Source organism: Eurosta solidaginis, chromosome 2 (genome assembly GCF_040869045.1).
Source record: "Eurosta solidaginis isolate ZX-2024a chromosome 2, ASM4086904v1, whole genome shotgun sequence".
Lineage (NCBI taxonomy): Eukaryota > Metazoa > Arthropoda > Insecta > Diptera > Tephritidae > Eurosta > Eurosta solidaginis.
The window spans coordinates 74,019,564-74,046,468 of NC_090320.1; the positions used below are offsets into that span (position 1 = coordinate 74,019,564).

At 39.4% G+C, this 26,905-nt stretch overlaps 1 long non-coding RNA gene across 2 annotated transcripts; it reads right to left on the reverse strand.

Moving 5' to 3' along the window:
- Window positions 1-16,581: 16,581 nt before the first annotated feature.
- Window positions 16,582-25,479, reverse strand: LOC137242205 (uncharacterized). 2 transcript variants are annotated; one of them, XR_010950124.1, is made up of 5 exons: window positions 24,754-25,479; window positions 24,488-24,677; window positions 24,188-24,415; window positions 21,456-21,678; window positions 16,582-17,039 (listed from the first exon to the last, which is right to left on the reverse strand). It is a non-coding gene; the product is annotated as an uncharacterized lncRNA (long non-coding RNA). The 2 variants fall into 2 exon arrangements; XR_010950125.1 differs by lacking the exon at window positions 21,456-21,678.
- Between the last annotated feature and the right edge of the window lie 1,426 nt (window positions 25,480-26,905).

Here is a 26,905-nt window from a genome sequence, read left to right on the forward strand (position 1 = left end):
ATCTCGAAACGGCGTCCACCTATGGAACTAAGGATAACTCCCTTTTAAAATACTCATTAACACCTTTCATTTGATACCCATATCGTACAAACGCATTCTAGAGTCAACCTGATCCACCTTTATGGCTATATCCCTAAATGGCGTCCACCTATAGAACTATGGCCCACTCCCTCATAAAATACTCTTTAATGCCTTTCATTTGATACACATGTCATACAAACTCATTCCAGGGTTTCCCTCGGTTCATTTTCCTACATGGTTATTTTCCCTTATGTTGTCACCATAGCTCTCAACTGAGTATGTAATGTTCGGTTACACCCGAACTTAACCTTCCTTACTTGTTTCTTTTTAACTTATCATTTCCTTCGGTCAATGTGCATATTGCATTCGTATTCACATTCGCTGCTTTAATTCTACACTAGGGTGATAGCCTCAAATTGGAGTATGTTGGTATATTAACATTGTATAATGTTGCGGAGTCAAACATATAATTTTAAAAGAAAAGGTTAAGGCTACAAATACATAATTTTAGTTCAGTAGTGGAACGAACTCACCGCTTTAACCGCTGATGTTCGTTATCGCAATTGGAATGGCCACAGGCCTATATTCGCTGCCCTGTGATTGTCATTGTAGCAGGTTTATTGTAGCCCAATCTGGTCGTAGTTGATGAGGGTTGCGCTAGTATTGTTACAGCCGGTATGGACGCAGCCAATAAGGATGCGCTAGTAGTATTATTGCCGGTATGAACGCAGCTAATAAAGATGCGCTAGTGGTATTATTGCCGGTATGAACGCAGCTAGATAAGATGCGCTAGTATTGAGGTCGGTGGTACCGCCTCTTGTTGGTGTTAATATTAGTGGCCGCAAGCCTATGTACGTGGCCCCGCTACGTGCGTTGCAACTGGTGGGGCGGTACGTCCGGTGGTTGTTGCGCTCGTGGTTGGCGCTTATGAAGGAGTTGGGGGAGGTATTACCGATGGTGATGCCCGTAGTAATAGTAGGCACCGTTGGTGGTGGTTGGCGCTGTGGTCCGAGGTAACCAAATGACCTGGGTGGCGGTAAAGCTTCGTGCTGGCCTTTACGCCGGTGGTAGTGTCCGTAGTAAACGTAGGGGAAGAGGTTTATCTCGCTAAGTATGCCGCAAACGCCGACCTACTTCCACTGGATCTTGTGTCCACTCAACATAACCTGTATGCGTTTATTATCACCCCAAAATAGCCTTGCACAGAGAGATTTGTCGCAAAGAACTGTTTCGGTGCTTTGCGCTACTGACTCTTTTCTCGCTTTTTTTTACCGATCCTCGGGTAAATGCACCGCCGGCGAGGATGTTTCCCGATTTGTCTTAAAAATTTTACGTACCTTCACCTGTTCTGCCGGAAACTTAATTCCCTTTTTTTCTTCTTCCTCTAGTGATGGCCGGTCTGTCTTTTTCTTGTTTTTCGATATCTTTTTATCGCAACTTTCGCCACATCGCTAGGTGTGTTCGCGTGAACACGCTCCAAGTGGATCGTAGCCGTAGACCGTAGCAGCAGACCGTAACACTGTGTTACGGAATATATTCCTTTTTTGCTAAATGCTTGTTATTTCGCGAGGTGATCAGTTGTGGAAGTGGTTTTTGTTGTTGTTGTAGCAGTGCTTCGCCTCATCAAAGTCCAAGGGGCAAGAGGATAGCATTTTGGCAGGACGCGTAGCATGCAATCGGCCGGCCAATTGCTTTGTAAGTGGTAATGAGCATTTACTCCAAGTGCTCCCGGCAAGAGATTTGAGGATTTTATTACGGCTCTGGATTTTAGGAACAATTGCAATTGCATGCTCCATATGCCATAGATCATGGTGGGCATTGAAATCGCCGGTAATTCTATACGACAGCATGACACTGCTAATGAAATCCAAAAATATCGAAACAGGTTTCAAAAGACGCGTATTAATCTCGACAGCAATAATCCGAAGCCGGAAAATAAAAACTTTATCTCTGTACGGAGATACTTGCAGTTGACGTTGGAGATTTTCATGTGGTTGTTGTAATGTTGTGTAAATTGTGAACATAAGTGTTTTGCGCGGATATAGTTTTGGTCTCCAAACCGGTGTTGGACCCACCCAGGGTAATTTTTTATAAGCGCGGCCGAAGGCCGCCAACGGAGAAAGGTGTTCTGCGCAAAAATACTATGGATGCCACTTCCTGTTTCGGAGGTACGCGCGGGTCATTGTTCGGTTTTTCGTTAATATCTTTTGAACGAGTTAAAATTTTTATTTTCCGCATTCGGATTATTAATACTGATTGATATCGAGACGCGACGTTTGACACCTCTCTCGATATTTTTGAACGCGTTTTAGTGAGTAGTGCGTTCATGTCAGGGCAGTATCCACTGGGGTAACAGGTAACAAGAGGGATGTAGATGTTGATGATTTCTAAATTTACATCGGCTGACCGGGCAGATGTGCCGTGACGTTCCTGAGCGTTTTTAACTTGGTCTAGAAAAGGTAGAATAACTTCTATGCTTTTAACTTTTTTTAATAGGAATTTTTTTAGAAGACCGTTATGCATTCCATAGCATCTCGCTTAGTGGCAGATGAGGTGGAGCGTGAGGAAGGGTCAGCGAGAGTTAGGCGGAGACAACTGCGAGACGATACGGATCCTTTGGAGCTTCCTGAGAGTTTGTAAGTTAAATTTAAATGTTTAGCTATCAAACCCTTTTTATATATTGGATTTTAATAGGTTTTTAAAGTACTATAGGGTGAACAAAGTGGTATTTATATACCTGTTAGATATGCTAACTAGCGTTTTGCTACCAGTTAAAAAAAAAAACAATTCGCAGTACCACCAATCGTTAAACTGAGTGGGTGCTTGCGTTTTTTTGCTGAAGGAGGTTACCAGACTGGAGTAGGAAAAGACTCCGATGTTAGTTTGGCACAATCTACCTTTAGTAAAGCCCTTACGGAAGTGTTAAACATATTTGAGTCACAATTATGCCCCGAATGGATAAAAGTGTGCGATACGGTCGATGAAAAGAGAAAAATGTCTATGGACTTTTACATTAAACATTGTATTCCTGGCGTCGTGGGTTGTATCGATGGCACCCATGTGCGAATTCTTGCACCTGCACAAAATGCACACCTCTTTTATAACCGAAAAGGATATCACAGTTTAAACGTTTTGCTTGTAAGTTTGTCTTTTTTATTTTCTTAAATTTTCTGAAATATAATTTATATTCACATACTTATCTTTGCGATAATGACATGAGGATAAGGTATGTCGACGCTTCGCATCCTGGCGCCTGTCACGATTCTTTTATTTGGAATACCAGCGACCTACGTGCCCACTTTGAACAGGAGTACTTGAGCGGAGCAATCAACTTCTGGCTTTTAGGTAACATTTTACGAAATTGCACTTCAACTTCTGGCTTTTAGGTAACATTTTACGAAATTGCACTTGTATAACATTTTTCCTATGTTTACGACTCCTACCATTAGTGTTGTAAGTGAAATTAAGATGTTTGTAGATGCTTAAGCACATAACAGGTCCACAATAATAAATAATCTAATGGAAAAGTTTCTGTGCGGGCATAGAGTGCTCCGCAAGTCCTAGCAAGGGAAAACCTAGTCCAGGGACTAATAAGGAAAAAGAACGGGGAATGGTCACGTTATAGTGAGGAGTCCCTTGTGGTGTACGTGGGGCTTATCGCCCTTTATTGTAAACACTATTCTATGTTATGGAGTTCTTGCTTGGTGGACAGCCACACAAAAAACCCTACGTCAAAAAATTAGAGGGTGTATGCAGGATATCAATGCTTTACATGACGGGAGCCCTGAAAACAACCCCAACGGCTGCACTGTATGCCATTTTACACATTCCACCTGTAAACCTGGTAGCAAAGAACATAGCGTTAACAACTGCAACCAGGCTCAGTACCTCGGGGCAGCTTGACCGCCGACCATACTTCCATAGTAGTATAGCGTCATCAACCACAGGACGAACAGACTACCTATCTTCCCTATCTGCACTTCGAGGGAGATCTTAAGGCCACAATAGAGGTGGATGATTGACGCAAGGGTGCTCAAATAGCGGACGAGGCGATACATGTGTACACAGATTGTTCCAAAATACTGGAAGGAGTAGGGTCTGCGGTATACTGAGGTGATCCGGATATAAACAGATCCTGCAAGCTGCCAGATAATTGTAGTGCTGAAGAACGAGCAGTAAACAAAACAGTAGAAACACTGGAAGAGAATAGCTTAAACCGCAGACATGTCAACTTTTATATTGACAGTCAAGCAGCAATTAAGGCAATAATCTCGCATAGCATAGCATCTAAATGCGTGTTAGAGTGTAAGCAGTCCCTGGAGGGAATCGGGACAGGGAGAAGCATTCATCTATATTAGGGCTGTAAAGTGTCGAAGATTGTAGGTCAACCTGGTCAACAATATTCATTCTCTAATACCACAAAAATATTTATTTTCATTTTTTCATTAGGAGACGCTGGATACCATTAGAACCGTGGTTGATGACACCTCATAGGTTGCCAGCGGAAGGCTCAAATCAAATGAAATTCAATGAAGCGCATGCAAAATTTCGAAACATTATTGAACGTACGAATGGTATGCTGAAAAACCACTGGAGGTGTATCCTAGGTGCACGAGAGCTTCACTATTCGCCGAAGAAAGCTGCGCAAATAGTGAATGTTTGCTGTGCTTTACATAATGTATGCATACATTATAAGTCGAAACATGATGTGAATGAGTGTGAGGTTTTAGATCCTTCGGACGCGGACCCAATTTCAACAATTTCATCGCAATACTCGACTGCGGCGCAAGCAACAAGAGCAAACATAGGAAATAGTATATAACTATTTGGTTCAACAATTAACACAGGTAAAGTTGACATTAGATATGGATATGGTAACAATGATAATTTCTTTCACTCTCCTTCAAATAGTACTCATTCCCACAATACTACTAACATTTCAAACACTTTCATTTAGGCAAGGTGCACACGAGGCGACGCGTCATAGACGCGTACAAGATATTTTATGTAGCTACAATTCCTCTACGCTTCAAGATCTGCATTCGTAGCTACTTACAAGCGTCGCTACAAAAATTTATTTATGCTGTATAATTGCCTTTATACAAAAGTTGATTTTGTATAAAATTAAAAACAAAAGTTTTCACCACCGCGCATAAGAGAAAAAAAAAGAATTTTCAATTCAAAACGGTTTTCAATAACAATTTTTGTTTGTATCGGTCAACATAAACATGTCCAGCGACGAAGAATTGGTATTGCTAAATTTTCTTCGTCGCAGAAATGAAAAGAAAGCAAAGAGAAAATATTGGGCACATCCATATATTCAGAAAAATGTTAATTGTAGACTGTTTGTATGTGCAAAGGAGTTGTCTCAGGATGATACAAAGTTCCGGATATTTTATCGCATGTCAAAAGCTACATTCAAGGATTTGTTATGCTCGTTGGTGCTTCCATAGAGAAAAAAAAACACCAATATGCGTGAAAGTGTCCCTCCTGAAGAACGGCTTATGGTAACATTAAGGTATGTGTATAACATTGTTTCATTCAATGTACGGGATTCAATTGTGTAGGGCCTCATTTTCGGAAAAGGTTCAGTAACGTTGTTGTTGTTGTAGTAGTAATGTTTCGCCCCACCTAATAGCTGCGACCGATCACAACTTGCCATCAATATCCTCTAACGGGAGTCCAACTAAACTTGCTGTTTCGACAGGGGTGGACCATAATTAAAGGGGTGTTAGAGGCGTTGGTTCCACATTACAATTAAAGAGATGGTTGGTGTCATGTGGGGGCACATTGCAAGCGGGGCATAGATTTTGTATGTCGGGGTTGATTCTGGATATGTAAGAGTTTAACCTGTTACAGTATCCAGATCGAAGTTGAGCTAGAGTGACGCGCGTTTCCCTAGGCAGAGTGCGTTTCTCCTGTTGTTGTGTTAACAGTGGTCGTTCCTCTTCTGCTAGTTTTGGGTATTGTTCTTTAAGTACTGGATTCACCGGGCAATTCCTGGCATAGAGGTCCGACTCTTTGTGAATTTCACTGAGGACCTGTTTGTGCTTTTTAGCTTTATATGGCTGTGTCCTCAGGTACCTTATTTCCTCATAATGCTTACGGAGATGACCTCTTAAGCCCTGGGCGGTGTAGCCTCATCAATCAGATGTCTGTTGGGATGTCCAGGTTTCTGGGTATTCAACAGAAACTGTTTCGTTATCATTTCATTTCTCTCCCTAATGGGAGTATTCTCACCTCATTATGTAGATGGTGTTCTGGGGACGTAAGACGACAGTCCGTAGCGGTTCTAAGGGCGGTATTTTGGCAGGCCTGTAAATTCTTCCAGTGAGTAGCCTTTAGGCTTGGCCACCATAACGGGGACGCGTAGAATGCAATCGGCCGACCAATTGCTTTGTAAGTGGTAATGAGCGTTTCTTTATCTTTACCCCAAGTGCTGCCGGCAAGAGGTTTGAGGATTTTATTACGCCTCTGGATTTTCGGTACAATTGCGGTTGCATGCTCTCCAAGTTAAACAAAATAGGGAATAGGACACCACCCTGTTCCACACCTTGTTTAATTCCTCTTGGTTTGGATGTTGCATTCCTGAATTGCACCGATGCTAGCCGACCAGACAGATAATTTGCGGTCCACCTTTTAAGATTAGAGGAAGGGGAGACCCTTCCAGGTCTTGCAGTAACGTGCCATAGTTGACCGTATCAAAAGCTTATGACAGGTCTAACGCAATGAGTACTGTCCGATGATGAGGGTTTTGATTTAATCCGCAATTTATTTGAGTACTAATGGCATTTAACGCGGTGGATGTGCTGTGTAGTTTTCTGAAGCCATGCTGATGATTGGCTAGTTGCAAATTTGCTTTGAAGTAGGGGAGCAAAATGGCTTCAAGCGCTTTGGCTACTGGCGACAGGAGAGATATCGGGCGATATGACTCTCCTATGTTAGCTGGTTCCCTGGATTTAGTAGCGGGCCATTAGCCTAGGCCATTTAAACTGCCTAGGCCATTTAAACTGCTGCGTAAAGATGCGACACAAAATCGCTTGCATCACCTGGGGGAAAGTACAAATCAACACCTTTGACGATGTAGAACGCAATTGGCCGACCGATCTTTTTTGTGAGCCACCAGTATGGTCTTCCGATCTACATAACCTGCACTGGATACAGTTGCAGGCCTACCATAATTCTACACTCATAACTGCTATGGAATGCTTGGTTATGACATCTGAATAACACGAACTCCTCCTTGTTGAAGATCGAAATGATATGCTAAACAAGCTGCTTCTGAAATTTTCTAAGCCGGGATTTCCCGACCGAAAACCGTTTTATCCAGATAAATACGCGCTGGCCCGCAAAGGTTTCTAAACACAGTTGGCTTAAACCGCATTTCCAATTGTTGCAGATAAGTACGCACATTTCCAGGGCCCGATACCATCTCGCTTTTCATAATCTGGTTAAAATACTTTCAATAGTGCTTAGCCCCTCCAAAACTTTCCGGGACCTGGGGTAATTAAACACTTCCCAGTGAGTTCCTTGTCACCTTGTCTCTTGCTCAGCTTCGATATTGTTACAGAGTAAATTCTTACTTATCCAGAATCACCCCGGCATGCGTTATGTAATCCGCATGACATACACCAGCGAATCAATTGTAATGTAGAACCAACAACTCTAGCAGTAATTTCTTTGTCGTCCAACTTTGTTGAAAATCCTAGTATTAGGTGTTGCTACAACAACATCTACCCTGTTCTGGTGACAAATTCGATTTGTTATAGGAATATTTTCTGAGTCGGAGCTTTTCATTAGATATGAGTATCTTTGAATTGGGGCCACTACTGAGTTGGTGGCGAACATGTTGTTGTGTATGTGCGTGGTCTTAATTCTTTATAACTTTTTGTTTAGGTATCTGGCTACAGGATGCACGTTCAATGCGCTTGCTTTATATTTTCAAAGAGGAGAACGTACAATCGGAGTAATTGTTGAAGAAACAACAAAAGCTATATGGAATTCATTAAAAGATTGTTATATGACGTTGCCAAATGAGGAGCGTTGGAAGAGTATTGCGGGACGGTTCTCTGATCTATGGCAGCTGCCAAATTGCTTAGTAGCTATCGACGGAAAGCATGTGCGAATTCAAAAATATCCAAATTCGGGTTCAGCTAATTTCAATTACAAAAACTACCATTCAGTAATATTACTTGCCTGTTGCGATGCCGACGGGATATTTACATCAATAGAATGCGGATTTGCAGGACGAAATAGCGACGGGGGAGCTTTTAGAATTTCGACGTTTGGACGTTGGTTAGAAAGTTACAATAATTTACCATCCCCAAAGGAACTACCGCATGACGACAGTGGAAATAAGTTTCCATATTATTTCGTAGCAGATAACGCCTTTCCTTTAAGGAAAAATGTTATGCGGCCTTATCCGGAAAGAAACATTGTCAACAAGATGCGCATATTTAATTATAGACTAAGTCGCGGTAGGAAGAACATAGAGTGCAGTTTCGGGATGATGGTAAACAAATTTGGAGTTTTCTCAACACCTATACGATGCCAAAAGTACGAAACAATCATTTCAATTATACAAAGTGCTTGTATCCTACATAATTTTATAAGGAAAAAAGATGGCATATCATATCCCCCAGCGTGTTAGGGGGGGTCAGAATATACCCGCGGTAGGTATGCCTGTCGTAAGAGGCGACTAAAATACCAGATTCAAGGGGCTGTGTAGCGCAACCCTGCAGGTTGCCAGCGCAACATATAGCTTCTCCAAACCCAATTGTCAACCTCACCTATCCGCGGCGAATCCTGTTTCACTAACAGACGAGGCTCTGGCGACCCTAAGCTCCTTATGGAACTTGGGGTTGGGGAGGGAGGGGATGGCCTGAAGGTTTAATGTGGCCACATAAATCGTTCCCGAGATGGTCGGGCCAGCACCTTAATGGTGCTGTGGTACCGGAGCGCACCGGATCTGTATCCGACAAAGGACCATCACATCGATAACACTCCCCAAAACCTTCGGGGAGCAACCTTATCGCTACAACAACAACAACAACAACATGGCATATCATACACGACCTTCCTTCCCGATATCGAAAACCAGCAACCACTTCAACGGAACCCAAGTACTCTGCCAGAGTTCGATAATGTAAACATAATGGAAAAGTCTGCCCCACAAAACTTACGACACTATTTAAGCAATTATTTTTTATTACCAAATGTTTCTTTGCCCCGGCAGTGGAATTATTGTTTAAAAACTGTTAGACAGTTTTACTTTCCATTTAACAACATTTTTTGCAATAAATTTTAATTCAAATAGTTGAAAAAAAGTGCATAATAATTCATATCAAATAATATTACGAATAGTACTCGATCTGTTCTGTGAATGAGGCTAGTTTGAACTATGTGTACACATGCGAATAAAATTATAGCAGCAAAAATTAAAAGTTGTTTCAGCTACTTCCTTTTTTGTTTTCACTATTTTTAAATAAAACTTAAATTAATTGTAGAACGAAAACTATGCAAACCGATTTCAAAAACATGTTCTAAATTTTGGGAAACATTTTAAGCATGTGATTTTTTAGTCCATCTTATTTATATATATATTTATATAGTTATTTTTCTAAAGCAAAACTAGGTGATAACCGCAAAAAGGCCTTGTGCCAATACTTACTTCCCTGGGTGTACATGTATTCAAACTAGCATCCACTTGTAACACTGGTACTTTTTTCGTTCACTATTGCATCGTCTAATTCATGACTACTTCTATGTAGTAAGATACTTATGAGATCAGTCCATTGAAAACATACCCATTCTAACATCTGTTTATAACTAAGTAATAGTATAATTATATAATAAATAATATACAAAAACGCAAGTATACTCGTTTGTGTAAAAGGCTCTTTCATTTTCACAGTCAATTGGTTCAAATAGTACTGGAGTATAGGTTGGAGTATCATCGGGCGAAGGAGCTGGGGTGCAGACTTCTATATTTTGGCCATAAGACGTTGCTGGATCAAACAGTTCCCGCCTGACAGATTGTGCCCTTTGTTCATTTAAAAGCTCCTCTAGCAGCATCATAGATCGAATTCTAAATGTGCGCAAATTCTCGAGAGAAAGACTTCTTACGTCGGGAAGTAAGCTCATTAGAAACATTTTTTTTGGATCTTCCGAAGTTGTATTTCCCTTTTTTGTTTTAAGGTAATTTAGCACCGCCACATCGACTTCATCTCGGGCTGTTTTCTTTCTTTTCTTGGCACTAAATGTTGGTTCAAAATTGCTTTCTTTGGCTGGATGTGATTCTAGGTTGTTGCAGATCAAAGACCCTGTCTTCGTGGGGGCACAATCGCTGTAGTTTCGTCAACAATTGATCCATTTTCAATTTCATCCAAATATTGTCCTTCCATTTCTGATATTATAATGTTGCTGGTATTTTCAGAATGATGCACTGGTTTTACATATGGAAGAACGAATTGCATGATGTCGTGCAAATAGTAAGGCCTCTTCGCTTTAGTAGAAGATCCACTAGGAGATGGCTTGAGACTTCTTACAAAGCCATTTCGCAAGTTCTTCCACTTTTCTTTGCAATCAGGCACTGTAAGGAAGAGCGTAATCAATTTAGATCTATTTAGACATATTCATTGTTTTTATTTATAAAAAGAAATCCAAAATCTACACACCTGACCAATTCATTTCCACACCAATTGCTGCCCAGGCTCTTTCTGTAACATCTTTCCTCGAATATTCTGCTAAATTATTTTTGTATAGGCAAGGATAATTCTCAACCAATTGAACGAATTTAGTCGCTTCGACCATTTTATATTTTTTTATATGAAATAAATTCAATATATAATTATAGCAACAGAAGCACAGCACACAAGTTTGCAAACGAAAAATTGTAAACAAACATCTTCTTGCTATTTTCTAGGCGTATTTACGCCTAGCGACCAACATTGCTGTATGCCCAGCTACACGAAAATTTCATGCTTTGTCGCTTTCATGCAGCTGACGCCTCGTATGCAGCTCTCCATTCAAATACATGTGTTCGGCATCAAAGCGTACAAATTTCGCTTGCAGCGTCTATGACGCGTAGCCTCGTGTGCACCTTGCCTTAATCGTCGTGGTAGCAGCTGTACTGCTCATCATCGTAATCAAATAAATTTTGTACAAATTATACAAAATAGTAATGCGAAATTAATGCCACAATTAAATCAAAATATTACTGTTAGCAATTATCCTTCGGTGGTTACAAGTAGCGCACCTGCTGTGGTCGCTCCACTGCACCCACCGTCAATGGCTGGCGCAATCAATGATCAAATGTCGCGTAGTATACATGAAGCACGAAATCAAGTTTTCGATATGAATGAGCATCAATTTGGCGATCAACAACACCAACAACGATGGCAACGTGGACGTGAACATGCTAAAACTCCAGGCGCAACTGGAAGTGGTAGTGCTAGCGCTGGAAATGTTGTTATGGACAAACCGCAACCACAAATCGCATTGGCTTTGAATCCACACAATAATGTATTGTGGGTGTATGGTGGTGGCGTGGGAAAATTGCAATGTTACAATGTATTGGCTAGTGAGCTTCCCATATGTGGTGTTGTAAGTTGATAATTGATTAAATCTATTTATTTTTATATTTTAAGTTGTGTGTTTTTTTTATAGAATTCAGCGAATTTTCGTGCGATTTTATCACCGGAACTAGCATTACCGAAAAAGTCGGATGCGCGTATATCACGTGGAAAGCTTCATTGAATTTATTGGCCCGCTTGGATATTCTTACGTCGGCACAAGATGCAATGTGAGTAATGAGTAAATATTATTAACAAATTAAAATAAAGAAATTTTAGTTGAGTCATAAAAAATACAACAGTCTAAACTTCTACACGTTAACTGAAGGGAAGTGAAGTTATTCTGCATCTGATGTACCTATCACTATGCTGCCCTCTTCTTCCATCTACTGATACCATGTGGGCGTCCTAGCAGATGTCATCGTACATAATTCCGAGATTATTAATTGATAAGCGATCTATAAAGAGCAACTTTTATACCACAATAGAGTACTTTATTACTCATTTGAAATCCTTCACAGTTTAGAATGTAAAGATGTAACACCAAATTGGCTTGCATGGCGAAAATACACTGACTGTATCTTTAAAGTATTTTACTTGTTAAAACCCTCACTTTTTGGCACTTTTTCTAGTACACAATGTAAAATGTACTATCAAAGCCGATAATATCAATATCATTAGCGTAACTTAGCTTAGAATATACTCATGGTTATGCATACCTATCGTAAGACGCAACTTAAGTCCGCAGAGTCAAAGGTTCGAGGGTGAAAAAAATCGATCGCATGGAAGACGGCTGGTACAAGAAAGGGTGCCAGTACGCACGCATATTCTACTGCTGCTGTTCTGCTGTATGCGGTTAATTTGTTGTTGTTGTCGTATACACGATTACAATGCTGGGAGGATGACAATTTGTGGGAGGGGCGCACCAAATAAAATGGGTCACTCCTATTATAGATTGCTAGAAAAAATGTTGAAATTAACCATCCCACATATGTAGCTAAGCTTTAAATAGCAAAAATTATATTATATCAACATTTAATAACTTAAGTTTATAAGAAGGACATATGCATGTTCTGCGTAGCTTGTTAATATATTTAAAAAAAAATCTTTTTAAAATAGGTAAATTTTTAATAGTTATATTTTTTTTATTATTTTAAAATAAACCGAACAGACCTGCTTGCTTTGAGGAAGCAGCTCCCGAACAAGAAAATCAAACCAAGGAAGCGTTGAATAATGAATATCGTTAATCGTTTTGATCATTTTGGCGGCGGTTGGGGCTATTCAGGACACAGTGTAGAGGCTATACGCTTTTCGGCCAATACCGATGCAATGATTAGTAAGTATTTAATTTTTCATTCACATTTCAATCTTCAAAACGTTCTCTTTTTCACTTCAGGCGGTTTCGGCATGTTTGGCGGACGCGGTGAATATACTTCCAAACTGAAACTTTTCGATTTAGGCGTTGACGGTGGCGGTTATGAAAAGGAGGGTGCACTTATGTATAAGTGAGACAAAAGAAATACCATTTGAATGCGCGACACGTAGTAAGCAACATATTATGTTGCCGAAACCGGTAAATGCAGTAGCAGGACGTGGGTACTTGATATGGGGGCGCATTTCTGGACCATCGTCAGACTGTAGTTCATGCGGCCAGGCTTCAGTTGCTACAGAGGATCCAGTTGTCTTGACTTTTAAACCATCGAAAAAGGCTAATAATGGCACTGATACAAATTCAGGTCAAATATCATCAATACTCTACCGCCTGATTGCATAAAAATCAAAGCAGCCAAGTGTAGCGGTCGACGTGGACTCCCGTTAGAGGACATTGATGAAAATTTGTGATCGGTCGCACCTATTGGATGGGGTGAGGCACTGCTACAACAACAACAACAATGTGGATCCGGTGCAAGATGTGCTACTACCACAATTGCAAAATTAAAACCATTATGTAATATTAGATGAATTGTCAATCTTTTAATTTTTTTAAATTCATGCATATTTAGAGCACAAAGCATATCGAAAAAATTCGATAATTTTTTTACTAAATATATTATTTTAATTAAATAATATTAATATAAGTGGTTAATACTAAAATATAATAAAATAATTAACAAAAACAAGTAATTCACAGCAACAATTTTTTTTTAAATATAGGTATGTATAAAATATTTCAAAACGTCCTGTCTCAGAATCTGATCGAAGAACACCCTACTTCAGAATTTGTTTCAAAAATCCCGAGGATAATTCAATATATTTTGACATGAGATAGGGCTTTTTTTAGATAGGGCGAATTCATTTAAAAAACGCCCGATCTCATGTCAAAATATATTGAATTTATACTCTGGGGCTTTTTGAAACAAATTCTAAATTAGGGTGTTCTTCGACCAAATTCTGAGATAGGGCGTTTTTGAACCAATTTTGAAGTGGGGCGTCTTTTTGGACTTCAAGCTTCGCTTCAAGAGCATCTGCAGCAGATCTAGTGGGCTTCGTCTTTCTTTTTGCCACACTTGAGGTTTCTGGTAGCTCGCGAATTGCCCGTGGAGGGGTGGTTGGTGGACTGGATGGCAACTCTATGTTTTCTTCAGTCAGGACTTCCAAATACTCTATTGGAAACTCGGACTCGTCTTCAGCAATTTTTTGTTTGTCGTGGGGAGCCCTATTTTTTTCGCCTCAAATCCTTCCACATAGTCCTTCAGGGATATGAGGCTATATATAGCTTCCTCTATATCCGATAAGGCTCGCTGAGTGTTTGGACCACCACCTGTTGCTTTGCTCGCTTTTGCATTTGCCGCTGCTTTCTGACGCACATATTATTTTTAGTCGATCTAAACCTAAAAAGAAGGTAAATCATTTTGTTTATGAAGAATTTGTTAAATACATTCTTTATGCTAATATGAACCTTTTTGAATCGCCTTTGTTGCAATTTCGGGCTATGTCCAGCCTACCCTCCATTAATGCAACCAGCAATTTTAGTTGCTGTCTATTTGTGGATTTCTTCAGCCTTGAACACACAAAAAGGCTTTTTATTTAAGGAAATTAAAAATTTAAACAAAAAACTTACATCTTTTAATTTTCGTTAATTTGCTGCTATTACGATTCTCTTTCGAATGAATTTTCAAAACTCTATTATTTTAAATTATTACTAGAAAAGTAAATGCACACAGCTATTATTATTTTTAATTTGTTAATAAACTAATGTTTTCCTCCCTTCAAAATCTTTAGGGAATTAACTCCCAAAACGAACAAATCAATTCAAATTTTTTATTGTGTTCGTGATGCCTACTTTTCTCCCAACACACTTTTCCCCTTTTTCGAAGTTCGTTTGTGATAGCGGGAATGGGAAATGTGAAAAAACTCCCAAGAAATTTGTGTTCGTGATTGCGGGAATGGGAAAAGGGAAAAATCTCCCAAAAAATAAATGTTCAGAATTGGGCTGATTGTGAATTCAAGCAAGTGAAAAATCTTTCAATTCCTTTATTGTTATACCTACCTTTCAAATAATAGCAGACAGGGAGAACGGCTGTCGCGAATGATCAGAGCACAAATCACACTGGAAGATTGCGGAATGCGCATGGAATCATTAGATCAGCTGTTTTTTCTGACGTACAAATTGACCCTTTTTCTTTAGCTCTTTTTTTCTCGCTCTTTTTTCATTCGCTCAAGGGTCAACTAGATGCGCAGAACGAAGCAATTTTGCACTCGTGAATGCGCAATCTGGGTAGGTGATTTGTGGGCCAGAGAATGGAAGAAAGGTTTGTTTTCTGCTCGCCGTTATTTAATTGAAGTGCCATAAATCGCTCATTTGTGTTTCAAATCAGCTTTTCTTTTAAATGTGTATACAGAAAATCAGACTACATATTAATATTCATTTCTAAAATGTAGTTAATAGATTAAATGTTAGCAGCCAGTTAAGCAAGCAGTTTAAAATAAATAAATAATGCAATATATCAGTCCTCGACAAAAATGTTTGAAAAATACTATTGAACAAATAATTTAAGTAATCGAGCAGCGATTGAACAGGTGATCGAGGCTGTTTAATATTGTGAATGTTTTTATCAAACATTCGACACTTGTATGAATTCACAATGATTGTAAGTTTTGTTATAACAAGTCCCGCCAAATTGTATCGTGGGATTTTCTAGAATTGGCAATTTTGAGTTCCCATATAAAAATTCTGGAATAAAATTAATTCCGCTCATAAATGTGCTCCGGAAAAAAGTCAACATTTGGGAATTTTTAGAAGAAATCATTTTAAATTAAAGCTTCAATACCTAGGCGATTTTCGTAGTAGCATAAAAAGTCGGTTGAAAAGTCCTTTTTTGAGATCTTTGACTGCTTTAACAATCCGACGATGAGTTATTGATGTTAAAACACTGTAGGCGTTCTTCTTCTGTGACTTTTTATTAGCACAGAGCACTAAGAACTATTGTTGTTTATTGAATTAATGACAGCCAAAATTAGCCGTGTTTTTATTCACGCGTATAGAGCGGTACGCAGATCGCAAGTAATTGCTCAAGAAAAATTTAGCCTTTTTTCTTGCGTGAAAAATTTTAGTATGGCAGTAATTTTGACGTTTAAAAATCCACGGTGAATAGTGAATCAAGCAAGAAGAAGAGCACATAAACAAAATAAATGTAAAGAATGTCACTTCCCTACCAATAACTTGGTCACCAATTATCGTCTTAATGACTTTTACATTGCTGTCGTGAAAAAGGTAACGCATGCGCTCTCTCAAAATTGTGTACGTGTGACTCGCTTTCTCGCTCTTACCTATTGTGTTTTCGACATTCCTTCTCGCTCGATGTTATTTACATTTTTAAGTTACTTCATTAGGTATGATTTCGTTATCGCTAACCAAAACATATGCAACAACAACAACAACGCGTAACTGGCCTATCGGTTACCCATACCGGTTACCTTCTGTCAATTCGCTTTTTATATGAATGAAACGCGTCCGTTTTGTTTAAATAATATTTAATTATGAATAAATTGTGTATACAATGGTTTTTACAAATAATTTCCTTAATTTTCTAGTAAACCTTACATATGTGCATATTTATATGTACAAACTACATATGTAAAGACATAAACTCATTCGTAGTCGTGCCCTTTCTGAAACCATTTTGAGTTTCGAAGCTCACACTGATGGTGCTCAATTTTTCCTGCGCGGGTGGTGTTGTTAGTATCAGTTGGCATAGATATGAGTTCTGTAGATATAATACCGGAATATATGCAGCCCCATTTGGTGCTATCAAAGGCGATTTGCAGGTGATGTTGAGCCTTTGAACTTGACCCTTTCCCATAATATGCGTGGTAGGGCCTTATATGTGATACTAAAAAGGCCGAGGGACAGTTGTCGCCGTTTTCTTGTAGTTTGAGCAAATGTACGTTCTTCTTACAGCCACAGCTGGAATATTGCTATGCCCACATCGTCAAATCGAATTCCTTGAATGAAAAAGAAACGAATATCAGTAAGGATAGATAATAAGTTTTTAATATAACAGGAAGTGCTTAATAAATACAAGATACTCAAGGGGATTTCAGATAAACAGAATCAGGACCTGTAAAGTAAATTCAAGTGAACCTCCACCATGCCAAGGCATCTTCCGGTAGCGGGGGTACCCGAATACTATAACAAGGGATAATTGATAGATGTTGGGGTAATAGATAGTAAATTAGGCGCGCTACAAAAACAAAAACGAATAAATGCAGATGACTGTTTAATCCATTATGCGAAGTTCTTTGAATGGATGTGCAAATTCAAACGGGCAAAGTACTGCTAAAACTGCTTTCCCCGAGTAACCCGGGAACGTATTGATATGACTACGTCTATTCTTCTTTAGCAGCAGTGACGAGCACCAATTCCCTTTTGGACAGGAAAGTAAACGTTTGGTTGTCTGCAAGTTTATCATATGCCAGTACAGAACATACTCGTTTGCTGGATCTGAGCAGTACCTCTAATTTTCCCAGATTTTCTGGGCTCAGCGAGGGTATCCTCCTGAATGGTTCATGTGTACCCTGCTGCCTTGCCTGGCCGCTCACCCAACAACACCAGGCACGACGGAACTTGCCTTGCGACACCCAAAATGCACTCACGCTTCTCATGGCTCCAGCGGGTTAGTGGGCTTAGAATATACCCGTGGTAGCTATGCCTGTCGTAAGAGGCGACTAAAATACCAAATTGATTCAAGGGGTTTTGTAGCGCAATCCTTTCAATGGGTTGCCAGCGCAATATATAGCAACGTCACCTACCCGTGGCGAATCCTGTTTCTTTAACAGCCGAGGCTCTGGCGACCTCATGTTCCTTATGGATATACATTTAAAGGCGCTTAGTTTGCTGACATCGCTTACTTAACCGGTAGATTCTAAAGTAAAAACCAAAACACAAAATATAGGTTAGGTTGAAGTGGCCGGTTCATGAGGATCTCACATAGACTGAATGAGTCCGTAGTGTTACCAGAAGTTTGTTTTAACGACCAAGCTGAAAACCCTATCAAGAACCAGGACCTATGTTATAAAAAAACTCCGTCCTCTTGACAAATACTAGAAGCTTCCTAGGACTTAAGCCACTTGCTGCTTCTAGATCTGACAGCTTTATCACTCCTAATAGCTGGAGCCTTAGCCTGGCAAGCGCAGGGCACGATATTTCTCAGGGGGCCCGGTATTTCTCGGGGGGCCCGCGATTTAGAGGTACTAAGACATTTTTTTTAATTCAGGAGAGTCTTTAATTGTTCCATGTGGAAATTTTAAGCCGAATTTCAAAAGCAACGAATATTGATAATGATTTTTTACCTGGTCTCTCGAACAGTGAGGAGACAATAAAAACATCAAACAAAAATATATGTTTACATGAATCCGAAATCGTAAAGTTTTCGTGGTAACACTGATGAAGGTTCATATTCAAAAAGCCTTCCAACAATACCACCAACTCTGTATCAAAGTCTAGATTATTTAAACGACTTCGATATCGGTACCGTGAATAATGAGTTATTGCGATCTGAAGAAGTCAACGAAATAATTCGTCGAGGTCATCAAAAGTGCCCTGTTATTTTTCCACGTGATTGTCATGACGAGGCATTTCCTACCTCGTTGTTAAACAGAATCTTGCCAAATGGAGAGAAAGTGGAGCGTCACTGGTTGGTGTGGAGTGCCAGTAGCAATGCTTTTTATTGCCTACCATGTCGTCTGTTAAGCACCAATACTTTAAATCGACCTAAAATTTGTTGTCCTGGCGAATATTCCAAATTCCAGGTATGGAAGAAGCTATACGCTAAACTGCCATCACACGAAAATACTGAAGATCACATTAAATGTTATATTCAATGGCGATCTTTACAAAACCTAATTCGAAAGGAGGCTACAATTGATACACTTATCAATGAACAGCTAATCACTGAAACTCAAAAGTGGAAAGAAATTTTATATAGAATTTTGGACACTATTTTTTTTTTCAAAAAGCGAAAGGATGGACATTTTTTGGGCATCTAAGATCTCATAAGCCATTATGATCCGACACTTAGAGATCATTTGGAGAAAGTTAGGATTTCACAATAGCAGCACAAACGTTTACAAGTTCACTATCTTTCCACAGACATTCAGAATGAGTTTATAGAAATTTGTGCAAAGCATATGAGGGAAACTATATTAGATCAAGGCAAGAAAGCTAAGTATTTTGCTATTATCGTTGATGCTAGTCACGTTGACTACGTTCATTTTGCGCTCACTCCATTTCAATTCGAAAGCAACAAATTTACAATTCCAGAACAGATTTTGGCTTTCGTGAATTGTAACCAAAAAACTGCTCAGAAAATCGCTGATCTAATTTTGCCATACATGATTGAAGATCAGGCATGCTTAACGAACGAAACGATATCATTTCGTTACGATAATCAACGTTAATAAACGAAACGAAGTCATTTCGTTTCGTTTATTAACGTTAAGAACGCCAAATTAACGTTAATTTGACGATCTTAACGTTAATAAACGAAACGAAGTGACTTCGTTTCGTTTATTAACGTTGATTATCGTAACGAAATGATATCGTTTCGTTCGTTAAGCATGCCTGTTGAAGATTGTCGTGCACAAGGGTACGATAACGGCGCCAATATGAAAGGAGCTTACAACGGAGCACTACGTCACATTCTCGACAAAAACTCGAATGCTGATTACTCGCCTTGTGCAACCCGCAGCTATGATAGCGTTTTCTTTTCTGGATAAAGTGTTACGCAAGCGTTGTTGTTCTATTCTAAAAAACAGGCAACGCCTTTACGGGGTATTTCGTTCTTTTGTGAAAATTCTTGCCTGCTCGCAACGCAAAAGCGTTACACTTTTACCCTGTATAAAATGGCGGTGTGGCAGTGCAACTTTGTGAAACTCTCAATTCGCTCTTAAGTTCCACATATACTCTGTTAATATGAGTGAATTTGGTGAGTTGAAAGGTTCTTTGTATGCACTATAAATGTTGACCATTTTCTGGGGTAGGAGTAACTCTATTGTTGTTGTTGTTGTTGTAGCGATAAGGTTGCTCCCCGAAGGCTTTGAGGAGTATTATCGATGTGATGGTCCTTTGCCGGATACAGATCCGGTACGCTCCGGTACCACAGCACCATTAAGGTGCTAGCCCGACCATTTCGGGAACGATTTATGTGACCACATTAAACCTTCAGGCCATCCCCTCTCTCCCCATCCCAAGTTCCATGAGGAGCTTGGGGTCGCCAGAGCCGCGTCTGTTAGTGAAACAGGATTCGCCGCGGATAGGTAAGGTTGACAATTAGGTTTGGGGAAGCTTTATATTGCGCTGGCAACCTGCAGGGTTGCGCTACACAGCCCCTGGAATCTGATATTTTAGTCCCCTCTTACGCATACGACAGGCATACCTACCGCGGGTATATTCTGACCCCCTAACCCGATGGGGTAGAGTATTACCATTTACTTAGGCAACAATTTATTTCAGAAAAGAAAACGCTATCAATTTATGTGGTGTTGATGCTGCAGAATGTTGTACGGCTTGTACAAAAATATTTTACTATTTTCAGCAGCACTCCACAACGATGGGACATCCTCAAAAAAATGTATCGAGCTCTCTTCATAGTCTTTCAGCCAAACGCAGCACTCCACAACGATGGGACACCCTCAAAAAAATGTATCGAGCTCTCTTCATAGTCTTTCAGCCAAAAGCCAAATTTGACTGAGCAAGCATACGGCGATTTTACCGTAATTCTCAAGTACATCAACAAGTTCGAATGTATCTTGCTGTCCTCAATTTGGTTCAAAATACTGACTACCATTAATGAAAGAAACGTGGTCCCCCAAACTAGAGACTCCACTATAGATGTTAAGGTCCGATATCTAGATGCCTTAATAGCTGATTTGAAGTTGATCACGAACCAATGGGAAACAATTTTAAACGAATGCAAAACAGTTGCTATTCAATTGAACATCTCGCCAAAGTTTCCGGACATTCGAAAGAGAAAACGCAAAAGGCATTCTGAAGATAATTTAAATGAGATGATTACGGATGATTCAGAGTCTGATTTCAAAAACAATACATTCTTGGTGATCGTTGATTCGATAATCACGGGCATTACTGAACGATTTGCAGCTAAGAGAAATTTGTACGAAGTTTTCGTTTTTGTGGCAATTTAAGACATGGATGAAACTACGGTTCGGGCGATCGCAGCAAAATTTGCCGAAAAATACAAGTCGGATATTTCTCTAAGCTTAGAATGTGAAATAGTTCACTTGAAACACATTTACGAAGCAAATTTTGATAAAGGTCTGTCACCATTGGAATTGCTAAATGCCGTCTATTTTCAAAATATGTATACAATTTTCTCCCCACTTTTGTATTGGTTTACGTACCTTTTGCACTTTACCTGTCACTGTATCTAGTGCAGAACGTTCCTTCAGCGTCCTTTCAAGAATGAAAGACTTTCATAGATCGTGTTCATCTAAAGAGCGAGTTTTAGGACTTGCCACGCTTTGTTTTGCATCCTTTTTGGCAAGACAGTTAAATTTTGATATTATTATAAAAAATTTTGCAGCGCAAAAAGCAAGTAAAGCCACTCTTTGATATCCGAACATTCTATATTGAATAATTAAAATTTATAATCATCATTAAATTTATCAGAAATGTATGAAAATTTTACCAAATAACTAGAAAAGATTATTAGAAATAATATGTGGCTGTTAAAAGAGAATTTTATTTCTACGTTACAATAAAATAAAACAAATAGTAAATATTCTGTGTTAATTTTATTGTCAGCTCTTAGCCAAAAATCATTTAGTTGATGTGGCAAAAATTTTTTTTGATGTAATCCATCAATAATGATTTATGAATGAAACGCCATTAATTCACGTTAATCAAATGTATTAGTGGATTTTTTATAGGGGGCCCGTAAATTTTTTTAGTCCCGGGCAAGGATTTTCTCTCTACGGCCCTGGTTCGAAGACGCCAGAGGGGATTGAAGCCAGAGTCTCCGGACCCAGAGCCAAAATATCTGTACCTCTAAAAGCACATACGAGCAGCTCTCAAGCGGAAGTATTCGCCATATGTTGGTGCGCTAAGCTGAACCTTCAGCGCTGATACTCCAATGAAACAATTGCCATACTCAGTCAGACAGCCAGGCCCCACTAAAGGCAATTGTGGCGTTCGAAATAAAGTCAGCACTGGTCCTTGGGTGCACAACGTAGTACTGTTGCACTGGGTCCCAGGCCACAGGGGAGTACAGGGTAATGAGCAGGCGGACTCTAGTGTTTAGTTTGTTGCGCCCCTCCCACAAATTATCATCCTCCCAGCAGATCCATGCAGCGGGTCTGCGCCATACTCTCCTCCTCCGGGAAGGTATCGAACCCAATCCGAGTCCTTCTCCTGACCCCAGTCATGAGAAATGGTTTTGCTGCGTTTGCCGGAAAAGAATCTTTTTAGGACGGTCATACTCTTGTCAGTGTGTCACGTGCAAGGGATGGTTGCATCGGACAGGTTGCTCTGGGCTTGATCCCAAAACCCGACGTCCTCGTAACTTTTACAAATCTTTTGTGGCTTCTTGTTGTTCACGCCCTCATTACATTATGAGAAAATACGGCACCTGAGAACACAGCCGTATAAAGCTGAAAAACACAAGCAGGTCCTGAGTGAACTCCACAAACAGGCGTCGGACCTCTATGCCAGGAATTACCCGGTGAATACTGTACTCAAAGAAAAAAAAACTAGCAGAGTAGGAACGCACTCTCCCTAAGGAAACGGGAGTCACTCTAGCCCAACTTCGATCTTGATACTGTAACAGGTTAAACTCTTACCTATCCAGAATCAACCCCGACATACAAAATATGTCCTGCTTATAATGTGTCCCCACATGACAGCAACCATCTCTTTAGCTGTATTGTGGAATCAACGCCTCTAACACTCCTCTCATTATGGTCCACCCTGTTGAAACTTTCTGTTTCCTTGGACTCCCGTTAGAGGACATTGATGACAATTTGTGATCTGTCGCACCTATTGGATGGGACGAAGCACTGCTACAACAAGAGCAGGCGGACAACCCGGAAAGAGGGGCGGGAACTGCATGACCCATCGATCCCGAGCCGTTCCTGTCAGTTGGCTCACGGGGCATTTATTAGGAGAAGGGGGTGGGGGTGGGGGGGGGGGGGGAGAAGAACACTGGAGCAATACGCCAGGTTTGAGACAATCTAAGTTACTGTTAGGAAGTTATAGCACAAGTCGCTACAGGGCAATAATAGACCTATCGAAAGATAACCGAAGAATCCCAAGAGCTATTCTTACAGGGCATTATAGACTGAGCAGCCGTATGCAGAAAGTGGGCATACTATCGAATAACACTTGCCGATTTTGTGATCGATCAGCAGACGGCGGAGCATATCCTCCAAGAATACGAAGCAATCTCAAAACATAGCGCTAAGTTTATGGGCTCACCATGGCCAGTGCATTCTCACATTTAATCCCTCAAGCCAAGAACTCTGCTAGGGCTCATCAAAGAAGCCGGCTACGATGAGGTGCTGTGAAGGAGATGTGCAAGTCACTGTGCAATCCTCAATAAATTATCTATCTACGTTCCGGTAACAAGCACCATTGAGGTACTAACCCGACCATCTCCGGACCTATTGATATGACTACATTGAACCTTCTAGGGATTGAATATTAATAATGACCGCAATGCGAAAGTCTGCTAAAATTAACATTCTCCATGGAATGCTACATATATAACTTCCCAGGTTTTGAATCAGTAATGAAAAGAGCAAAATTTACTAAAATTTTAACTGGCTGTGGGCAAGGTGTTGATCTCCTCTCTTAACGCAATGTAATGGCAACGGCGACGCAGGGAAAATAATAAAAATCCTATAAATCTACTGATCATAATTAATTAATCCCTCCCTTTCTATGCAGTTGTATGCATACATACATATGGGTTTTGTTCTCCAAACGCTATTTAAAGAAATCAATTGGTATTTACATGAACTTCGAACTCTTTGGTATTTGCCTTCTTCAGTTGATTATCAAAAAAAGCATGACAAATTATCACTAACAAATTCATACATGTTATTTATATATTTAATATGGTAGGCAATTTACTTACCCTTTCTGGTGCGATGATCCTGGACATTCGGGCCTGACTAGACGAGATTTATTTTGCTTTAACATAGCGTGCTTAACGCGAACCATATCATGTTAGGGCATAATTTCGATTATGCAACCAATCAAAGAAATGTCGTGCTTGTAATACTATGATAGCAGCAGCAGCTCCCGGTGGCGGCACATAAACAACAGTTGCATGCGGATCAGTTGCATTTTTTGCTTCGGCTACCTATTCAATTTTAATTCACATTACATTATCTACTATTGCAATTTTTAATCAATACAAATCAATATAAATTACCGAAGCAAATACTGGCAAACCAAGATGCGTAGTTCCACCATTTTTTGGGAAAATACATCCAACCAATTTTGTACCGTATTCCAAAGCATGTTGGTTGTGGAAAGTACCTTGTTTACCGGTAAATCCTTGGCAAATGACACGTGAATCTGCATTTAATGGTAGGTTTCTTGTTGTTTTGGCATATCCTGAGCTGAATCGCACCCCGGCAGAGATGATATATATTAGAATAATATAACATTTTTTTTATTATTTAAAAATACACATACGTATGAATGAAAAGCAGAGAGTAAATAATGTTGCTTTGGTTGTAGCGATAAGGACACTCGCAGGGAGCGATTTAGTATGACCACCTGAAACCTTCTAGGCCATCCCGTCGATTCTATACAACTTTCAGATTCTAAAAACGGATCTCGACACGCATATTTTGATACCACCTTTGTTTAGGTTGTGCACTGTCTTGAAAACGTTACCTTTTTTGGTTTTGCAAATCGAATCTTCCCATTCCAATTGGTGGCAAGAGGACTTGGCTGCCTCTAGTTAACGCGCCAGGTTAATTTAGAAGTGCATAAACAGCTAACACACGTCACACCTAAAACCCCGTAGCACAAGCACTTTTTTAGTTTATTAGTTTAATTACCACAATTATAGTTTTTCATCGTTTTAAAATGTTTCCCGGAATAATTAATAAATTGTCGTATTAAGATGACGCTGTCATTTCGATGACAGCAAGAAACGTCGATGTGTTAGTGGAGAGCGAAAAAAGCTTTGAATGTGTGGGTGAACTAGTTACCTCCGTCTTGTAGGGTTCTTTTATAAGTGCCCGTTTCTCCTACGCCGTGAAATTCACTATGCGCTTTTTGCGTTTTAGGGCTGCAGCTATTGTTATTTCCCTTTCTGAAATAAAATAATAATTACTTATTGCAAAAAAATTAAAAAACCATGTGCTTACCTAATTTTTCCAGTTTGTTTACCTTTTTTCTTCAAGAAATATATGGCACTTGACATATTTCTTGCGGAAACCGGTGTCGCCGTATGCAAATTTGATGGAAAAATAGTAGTAAAATAGCGTACTAAATTTCTTGTAAACTGCGTACTACCTCAAGAAAATTTACCACAAGGACTTTTCTTGAGCGTTTTTTATATGGAAATTTTACTTTCTTGTGATCTGCGTACCGCTCTTATACTTTTACCTTTGCGCATAAAAAAATGCTTATCCTCGCTTAGATAATGCTTAAGGGCCCATTACTGATACTTAGCATAGACTTGACTTGGCGTATTTTGGCAACTTAGCCACGACTATACTCCACTTAGCGCATAGAATCTGGCATCATAATCAATAAACGTCAATTCGTATGACCAAATGTCAAAATGAAATGGAAACAAACAAATGGCACCTCAAAATGTAAACGTCACTTAGAACTTACATAGAAAATCAAAATTCAACAGACTTCTAAGTCAAGTTAAGTGTTGCTAAGTTTTGAGTAATCAGTAACATGCAATGTTCATTTGACAGAACTGTAAATGACAGTTCTCAAGTCAAGTCAAGTCTATGCTAAGTATCAGTAACGGGCCCTTTAGGAGACCCATGGCCCGGAAGTGGTTAAACATGTTGTATGTCTGTGTATAACATATAGCTGAATCAGTTGCGATGAATTGTGGACACGCACCATTTTAAGAGGTGATACATAGAATTATTGTAGAGGTGAAACATAGACACATATTTCAGTTACATCTGAGTATAATGCGTATTGAAATTTAGTAGTACTAATTTTTTTCGCAGCAATTTCAGAGGTGTATTTAAAGTTTGACGCTTAGCAGTTCATATAAAGTTTAGGCGTAAACGCCTATAGATGTAAAAAAACACAGCTATTGTTCAACAATATATTTCTGATGCATTACTAAATCACAAGGTACTTGCTTGTACTATTAGTCGTATGCTTACATATAACATATACTATATACTTTTTTTTTTAATTGGACCTTTTTCCTCCTGTTTAACATTTATTTTATTATTATAGCATATTTCTACCTAGAGCTTTAACTGTTAAGTTTTATTAATTTATTGATATTGTTAAGGCAAAATCAACTACAAAATTCAAAAACATTGCTTTGAATATAAATTTATGTTTTTAGTTTAATAAATAACGAACGGGAAATAAATTTGTTTGTTTGGCATTTAGTTTTGTGCTTGTTCGTGATTGCTTGGATTTTTTGTTAAGCCCGGTGTCAAGATCGCAAGAAAAGGCTAAAGAAATTTCAATACACATTATACTCACTTCTACACTAATTTTATGTACTACCTCTACAAATGGTGTGTGTCCACTATTCACCGTAACCGATTCAGCTATAGGTTATACACAGACATACAACAGAGGTTTGTGTCTCCGCATGTTCTGTAGCTAGTTTCCGCTGGCATTA